Source organism: Mastomys coucha, unplaced genomic scaffold (assembly GCF_008632895.1).
Source record: "Mastomys coucha isolate ucsf_1 unplaced genomic scaffold, UCSF_Mcou_1 pScaffold5, whole genome shotgun sequence".
Classification (NCBI taxonomy): domain Eukaryota; kingdom Metazoa; phylum Chordata; class Mammalia; order Rodentia; family Muridae; genus Mastomys; species Mastomys coucha.
Window position 1 is genome coordinate 44423705 of NW_022196911.1, and position 8918 is coordinate 44432622.

General features: G+C 40.0%; 1 pseudogene; it reads left to right on the plus strand.

Annotated features, from left to right (window-relative positions):
* Positions 1-7766: 7766 nt before the first annotated feature.
* On the plus strand, positions 7767-8707 carry LOC116077604 (annotated as a pseudogene).
* The last annotated feature ends 211 nt before the right edge of the window (positions 8708-8918 follow it).

The window sequence follows — 8918 nt, forward strand, 5'->3', positions numbered from 1 at the left end:
GAGTTTTGCATTAGCACAGTACTTCTAACCCTCTTAGGTTAACGTAACATCATATCAGTGGTTAAGCTTAGGCACCATTCGGAAAGCTCAGTCTGTGCCTGCACTTTGGCAGGCTGTAGTCCTACTGCTATTCGAAGACTTTGAATGTTGAAGAAACTGTACCAAAACACAGCCAGACAGCCACCGCTGTTGGATATTCTCAGTAGGCAAGTACCATACTAGCCAACTAACAACAATGGCCCAGTGAGCTTCAAAAACTGTGAAGATTGAACTGACAAGGATAATGCAGAGTGTGTTAGGATTTTAATTAGGAGCAGAAGGGAAGGAGGGCGGAGGATACAAACTAGCATTGTATTAATTTAGAAATATACCAGAGTGAAAATGTATCTGGAAGGAGAAAGTTAGGATATTGCTAATAGCATAGGATTTAGAGGTTGTTAAAGCTATGTCAAGTTATGGTTGTAAAGTATAAAGATGAGGTGATAAGAAAGATAGAAAAAGGAAGAGGTTGGGAGGAGAGGGAAAGTATGTGAATTATGCATAAGAAGAACAGTAATGAGTACCAAGTGACATTGTTGGAGAAACATGCAGAACAATCTTAAAACACACATGAGAAATTTACAAACAAAAGCAAAATGATTACATATATATATGTATATGTATATGTATATGGTATTAAAGTGGGCAACAAAAGAAAAAATACTTAATGTGGCAAAATTAAATATAAGATATAAGCAAGCATCAGAAAGGGTAAGGTATAAAACAGACATATTAAAAATATCTCACCAGTCATGGTTTCTTCCTGTTAAATTTTAATTCTTTAAGGTACAGTTCAAACTTAAGCACACAGAACTTGTGCACTAAAATGTCTACATTATTTTTATATATAAACTGTACTGCACAAAGTTAGTACACGCCCTCAGTCTTTGAGAAGCTGCTCTCTGTATGGAAGATGAGTTTCCCTGTGGCAGTGAAGGTGAGAGTGAAGGAGAAGGCCTTGAAGCTCAAAGGGCAGTTTCTGAAGAAGGAGCTGAAAGCCGTGTAAGGGCGTGGTTCTCTTCACCAAGACATTAAATCATGCTGCGTGACCACATTTGTACACAGATTCAGAGAAGTTCTGTGAGCTGGACAAGGACTTCAGACTTTACTTTCAAGTCTGATAGGTTGTCCTTGATTCTCCAGGCTTTCTTTTCTGTCCTCTTCTTTTTTTTAAAGATTTATTTATTTATCTTATGTACAGTATATAAGTACACTGCAGCTGTCTTCATTCACACCAGAAGAGGGCATCAGATCTCATTACAGATGGTTGTGAGCCACCATGTGGTTGCTGGGAGTTGAACTCGGGACCTCTGGAAGAGCAGTCAGTACTCTTAACCACTGAGCTATCTCTCCAGCTCCTTCTGTCCTCTTCTTAAGAGTTCAGGATAGGGATCAGAGAATAAATGTATCTGCTTCTAAACCTGACTTGAGTTCAATCTCTGGGACCCATATGCCAGAAAGAGAGAACACACTCTTGGGAATTGTCCTTTGGCATCCAATCTAGCACACACACACACACACACACACACACACACACACACACACACACCACATGCATGCACACGCATGCACACAAACACACACGCAGACACATAAACACTAAAGGAAGAAAAGAGAAAGAAAGAAATATGGTAAATAATTTAAAATCTCAGGATTGAAAACCAAAAGGCTTGCACGATATAGACTGAGGTATCTAAAGAGACGTTGTTCACTGGAAACAGAGCATGCTCTTTCAAAAGGAGAGGCAGCAGCTGCTCAGCTCCTATTAACTTCAGTGAGACAGTTTTGGGCTAGTATTTCATAATCTTTGGAGTTTGGTGAGAATAGTGAATAATAATCTGTCATTTTTAAGGAGTATATGGGGAATAGGAAAAACTGAGGCCTGTGATTGAGATCTTCAGAAGGTTGTTGGTTAATTTTAATTGCCTCATTGGGGCCTACAGGCCTCTAGAGATTTAGCTCATAAACTCTCCCTTTTGTGAATTTTAAAGGGGGCCATGTCCCTAGGATAGAATCGAAGGGCTCAGTTTTAGGATGATAGCTGACGTGGTGGTAAAACAACCACTTGGTCCAACTTAGCCTGAGTGAGGTAGTGCAGGGGCAGTGGTGGTTCCTTGCCCTAACTTATGAATCTCAGCAACCTCCACAGTTCAAGGAAGAAACCACTTATTATCACAACCTCTCCCAGACTATAACTCTCTCTGAAGATCTCCACCTTACAGATGACATAAGGTCCGAAGTAACAAGTGGCTTTCCTTGGCTGGTAGATGATAACAATGTCATGGAGTGCTCACCTCACCTTTGGTGCCAATAGAATCCAGAAAGGTAAGGGCATAGGGAGTCATGGGTGGGTAATGACTCAGTGGCATTTCTGTTCCACAGAATGAAACAGAAAACATCAGGCATGGCATGAGGCAGTTATGCAAGGTTCGGTTGTGTCCCTGGTTTGAGTATGGAAAGGTGGATCTCAGACAACTTTCACACGAATTGAGTCTTTCTCTGTCCTCCCAGTCAAGCATACATAGCAGGTTGCACAATATATATATTTTTTTTTTACCAACTTTTCAGTTACATAAAATTAGGGAATTCGATAAACATCTTGGTTACCTCATTAAGTGTAAAGATTGTCTTAATAGCGTTTTTGCAAAATTTAGCTTCTCTGATGCCAGGGCAATAACATGCAAAGTAAGGCACATCCATCACAGCTAGGTGACAAGGAGTAGAGGCAAAGTCAGAGCTGTTGATGACACATCAAGGAAGACTTCTGGGAGTAGACAAGAAGGGAGCCATGAGGGGAGACCAAGGTCCACACGAGGTGTCCGTGTGTAAACAGGATGTGGATTGGTTCGCTCACCTTTTGGAGATCAAATGAGCCGACTAAATGCTAGAAAATGCTGGTTGTTTTTGCTAAGAGCCTGATAGAACCCTAAAACCCACGTCATAAGAAAGATGTGGAATAGAGTGAGATGTTGGATGGTTTTTAGCATGAGAAGGCTGAGAGGAGTAAGCAGCAGTTATGTCTATGGAGGAGGAGGAGGAAGAGGATGAGGAGGAGGAGGATGAGGAGGAGGAGGAGGAGGAGGAGGAGGAGGAGGAGGAGGCCACGGTGGAGCATGCACAAAAGGATACAGTGGTGCCTAAGAAGGTTTGATGGTGAGCTGAGTCTTCTATCAACTAATAAAAAGTTATAATTGCAGACAAAATAGAGTATACACACATACACACAAGTGCAAACACACACACATCACAATAATAATCAGAGAAGAAGTTACCAATTTGAGGATGGCACATGAGATGAGTTGGAGGGAGGTGACTTGGAAAGGGCTGGAGGGAGGAAAACAATGGGGAAAAGTAATGCAATTGTATTATCATTTAAAATGTATGAAAAACACACCATGAGAAAAGCACATGCAAAGGTAGGAAAGCATAGATAAGGGAAGAGCCTGTGCTACCAAACACTGATTGATTCAAGGATGGCTCTACCAATCATGGAGTCAGTAGAACCTCCTATGCTTAGTCAAATGATTGACATTTCTCGCTTGAATATGACTCTATTTATTAAAATCAAAGATGTAGTGGAATGGCATTGAAAAAACTGAGAGAAATTTAATTGTGACCTTTGTTCTCAAGAATTTTATTATTTGCAGGGATCATAAATGGTCTTTCTGTTGTTGAAAAGCAACTGTGTCAAATCTATAAATATAAAGTCAACTTAGTCAAGGGGATTAGGAACATGTGTTTAGGTTTTGAAAAGACAATTTAAAAGGAGAAAATATGGAGTGTCACATGTGAGTATAATGCTACCCCAATTTACTGAGCAAATTCTAGAACATTTTACAAGGTAATGGAAATTAAAGTTTCAGGCTCTGAAAGAACAGCCACTGTTCTTAACCTCTGAGCTATCTCTCCAGCCCTCACGTTCTGGATGAGCAGGAAGCTTTCAAGTGACCACAAGTCCAGTTGCTTTCCAGGTAGTATATATTTAGTCTGTTATATTATTTATATTTAGAAGAACCTTCTTCTCAAGTTTCCTTATGTTATGATTTACCCTTGAAAGTCTGAGTTTGGGCTTTGGAGAAGAACAGAGGGCAGTTACTGTCCCTTTCATAGTACAGGACTTTAATTAAATGTGAACAGAAGCCATCAAGCATGTGCACATGACCTTGGTTTTATAATTTAAAAACATAATTTGAAACACCTGTTTCTCACCAAGGATGTTTTCATGTCCTTGTTCTAGGAACAAGACAGACATAGCTCTGTTTCTCATAAGCCCTGTCATGATGGATCTAAAAGTCATAAATTAATGTCACAGATGGTAAGTGATATGTGAGAAGATGAAGTGCCCATATGACTGTATGGCAAGGAACCTTCAGTTCACACCAAAGTAGAAAGAATTCTCCCAAGAAGCAAGAGTGCTAAGCTCATACACTGACATTTCGGATTAGATAATTCATATGTATGTGGTCGTGATAGTATGCTGTGTGCATTGTAAAGGGCATAGCACCACTCCTAACCTCAATACACAACAGAAATATTTATACATGTGGGAGAATTTCCCAAAATGAATGATTTCATCTCTGATTGAGAAATGCTATTGTAGATGGAGTGGCATGTAGGGTGTGCTCACAGAAAATGTCAGTGTAGTGGCTGGTCCAGTGGCCAGTATAGCTGAGAAGTGCTTCCCTGAGATGAAGCATACAGGAGAATAAGTGGTTGGATTTCATATATATAAATGAAATATATATATATATATAAATATATATGTATATATACATATACATATATATGTATACACACACACACACACACACACACACACACACACACACACATATGACAAGAAAGTGCTTTGCTATCTGTGAGAATTTCTGTACCTGAAAAGGGAAGTCCCTTTACGGTCAGTCAGTCCCCAAAGTGTCAAAAATTTAGATACATATAAAATAAAAAGATTGAAATAAATAAACAGTGGAAGTCTGAAATGTCCGCGTATCTAGTTATCTAATCCGAAATGTCAGTGTATGAGCTTAGCACTCTTGCTTCTTGGGAGAATTCTTTTCTGCTTTGGTGTGAACTGAAGGCTCCTTGCCATACAGTCATATGGGCACTTCATCTTCTCACAATAGATAGGAATGGGGGCATATTAGGGTATAATCAACAGAGTGAATTTGACTCAAGCCCTGAAATGGGTGCTGTTTTCCAGGAAGAGTTTATAACAGGGGAATAGAAGAGGGTCAACTATGTACAGGTAAAGAAGACTGTGACAGAGGATGATAGGGAAGGATGAAGACATCCAGGAAGGGAGGAGAAAGGGCTGAACATCAGGAGACAGCTACTCAACATGTCAGATGCTATAAGGATGAGAAGTAGCAGAGGGTGACCAAGGAAACTGGGATGAAGGGGAAAGGGTGTTTTTAAAATTGTTCAGCCTGATAATAGATAAATTCTATAGATAAGTAGCCAAATGAAAAGGAGAGGTAAGACATACGTTAGCAAGAACATGACTTCTTAATAGTACTGCTTCAGGCACTTGAATTTTTTTTTTCTGCAGAATTTATTAGCCTGATTTTAGTGACGGAGCCTATAAAATATCCCATTCTTCCATAATTGGGTAGACCTTACTTTGGTAAGCTTAAGGATATCAACAAGAAAAATGATAAGGATATTAACAAAAAATGATTGCAACAATGGGCCAAGGAATAATAGATATATCAATCGGAGTAAGGAATTCATGGCCACAAAGGAATGAAAGGCAACAGGTGGTGAGGAGTGGAGACAGGGAATCAGTCATCACTTAGCACTAGTCAGAGATTCCCTGGCAGAAAGCCAAGGAACAGATGACACAAGCAGCTGAAGAAATGACTTTCAGCTTGCCCTCCAAGTGTGAAAGAAGGTACTTATTAGAGTTTTGTCTAGTCTTGATAAGACTCAACAGTCAGTGGGCACAGCTCATCTGTGCTAAGTCTCTGGTGAATACATTCCCTCCCTGATTAGTTTTCTGTTATGTGGACTTCAGGTTTTTATGCTGAGTCTCATCCTCCTTATACTTCAAGATTTGAAGCTCAGTTCATTATTTTACTGTTTAATATTACCTTAAATCATCACTTTATTAAGGTTTCCAAGCTTTGATTCATTTATATAATCATATTAATATTAAGCATAGCTATATTCATGAACAGCATCATTTATAAAATATAGAATAGGAATGGTTAAAATGTCAAAACGTTATTTCACTAAGTTAGAAACAATGAGTGTTTATTCCCTTTGTGTCACTCAGGAAACAAACATTTCTATGACATTTGTGTGGTCTCATGGAGGAGAATGAATTTTAATTCATTTAATAATATTTGTTGAGTTCTGTTCATTCTCTAGACACTGTGTTTGGAGATGGGGCTTCAGTGGTTAATGAAGCGGACCTTGCTGCACAATCAAGATTAATGGTACAGACAGACAAAGGCTACAAGACCCAGAAAGACAAGAGCTTCATGATCTTTCTCATGTGGAAGGTAAAGACGATAAACTAAATGTAAAGCACTGGTCACTAGAGTTTGGAAAGGCAAGTGTAAAATGTGAATAAGAGGAGCCTGGCTTCTGTGAGTGTATATTCTGTGTGTGTGTTGAATTGCCTCACAGGACCCAGTTATATGTATAATTTATACATCTCAATAAAAATTAAATATCTGAAAGACTTCAGGTAGCATATTCTTAATAGCTTGAAGAATATATGATGAGGTTCAATCTTTTTTAAAACCTTGTTTTAATTGTTTCATAATAGCTAAACTGAGACTCACAGAAGTGAGTGAAGTGAACTTGCCTGAAAAGGTAGCTCAGCTGGTCAGGATTAGAGTTGATCCCCAGGGACATGGTAAGGACTCTAACTACACCATGCCATTCTAAGATGATGGCCACGCAAAGGCCAACTTTGATATTATACACTTGTAAGTATGCATATAAAAAACCTCATAACAGTGACACCTCTGATATCATCACAAAGATCTAACAAATGTGTTTGTTATGTTAATAAGTAGTTTTGATGTATTAATTTATCTACATGTGAATTAATGCTTATTGTACCATTCACACTTCTCTATCTTTTCCACGACAGTGTCTATGATGGAGTCCAAATGGCTTCCTGGTATCCTTGACTCATTAGCCTTCAAGTTCACTAGACTTAGCAAGAGAAGAAGGACTGGGCAGCTGATCACAGAGCAGAGCTTCTGGTTACAGCCATGGAGGAAATAGGGCAGTGGAGGCAAAATTGTGTCCTCATCCTTGTTAGTCCTGGGTCTTCATCTACACGAAACACTGTCAAGTGAACCAAAGAGGAGCCAAATAGACTGATAAGGACTAATAATGCTATATTTTATTCTTTATATTTTTCAAAGGAACTTTAACATTACCCATTCCTGGGTTAGATCTTAACATCTTTGTGGGAAAGTAGGAAAGACACTATCTCTGCTGCCAGACAGTGAGACATTCATGGGACTGTGGGAATTAGATGAAATTCAGGACATATACAGATCATGATAATAGTTTAAACCAAAGACAATACTGCAGTCCTGTGATTTCCAGTCTGAAGAGGAAAAAGGTAAGAATTGAAGACTGAACTAGCAAAGCAGAGAAGAAAAAGCTTGATTTTGGAGTATTTTGGAATTATCTGGAACAATTAATTATCTGTTCTTCATAGCAGGCGTTGAATTGTGTTCTGTAATTGAAGCACGTGAAAGGCTATGGGAAGTTTCAACATGAGTTTTAGACACGGTTTCCTCTTGGTGGGTTTCTCTGATTTCCCTCAACTGGAACACCTTCTTTCTGTCCTCATTTCCGTTTTCTATTCCCTAACTCTCTTCGGCAACTCCACCATCATTATTCTTTCACAACTGGATGCCCGCCTTCAAACACCCATGTACTTCTTCCTCTGTCACTTGTCCTTCCTAGACCTGTGCTATACCACCAGCATTGTGCCCCAGCTTCTGATTAACCTCCAGAGATATGACAGAACTATCAGCTACGGAGGGTGTGTGGCCCAGCTCTTCCTTTTCCGTGCTTTGGCCTCCACAGAGAGTGTGCTCTTGGTGGTGATGGCTTTTGACCACTATGCCGCTGTGTGCCTCCCACTACACTACACGACCATCATGCACCCCATTCTCTGCCTCTCACTAGCTATTGTTTCATGGGTAGGAGGATTCATGAACTCTCTGATTCAGACAAGCCTCATGATGGCAATGCCTCTTTATGGACACCGACTGAACCACTTCTTCTGTGAGATGCCTATTCTCCTGAAGTTGGCTTATGAGGACACAGAAGGAACAGAAGCCAAAATGTTTGTGGCCTGAGTGGTAATCTTGATTTTTTCCCGTAACACTAATTCTGGGCTCCTATGCAAACATTGCTCAGGCAGTGCTGAAGACCAAGTCAATGGCAGGATGCAAAAAGGCTCTGGGGACTTGTGGGCCCCACCTCGTGGTGGTTTCTATGTTTTATGGTGCAGCCATCTACACATACTTACAACCCAAGGGCAGCTATTCTGAGAGTAAGGGGAAGTTAGTTGCCCTCTTTTATACTATCATCACCCCCATGCTCAGTCCTCTAATTTATATGCTGAGGAACAAGGACGTGAAGGTGGCTGGCTCTGTGGAAGGTGCTAGGGAGAGCCACTGACTTGGGATAAAAGAACAAAGGACCAGCACAGTCTGGATTAACAGTTCATGAGTTACAGGCTCATCCTATCCTTGCAAAGCAATTAGTACAAAATGAGCATCAGCAGACCTCATGGGCTTGGTGCTTCCTTGCTTTGTAGTTGGAAGTGGAGATCTCTTGAAATGCTTTGTAGTTTAGTGTCTATAGTCCCTATGAAACAAAGAGCGAGAAGTGATTTCTAC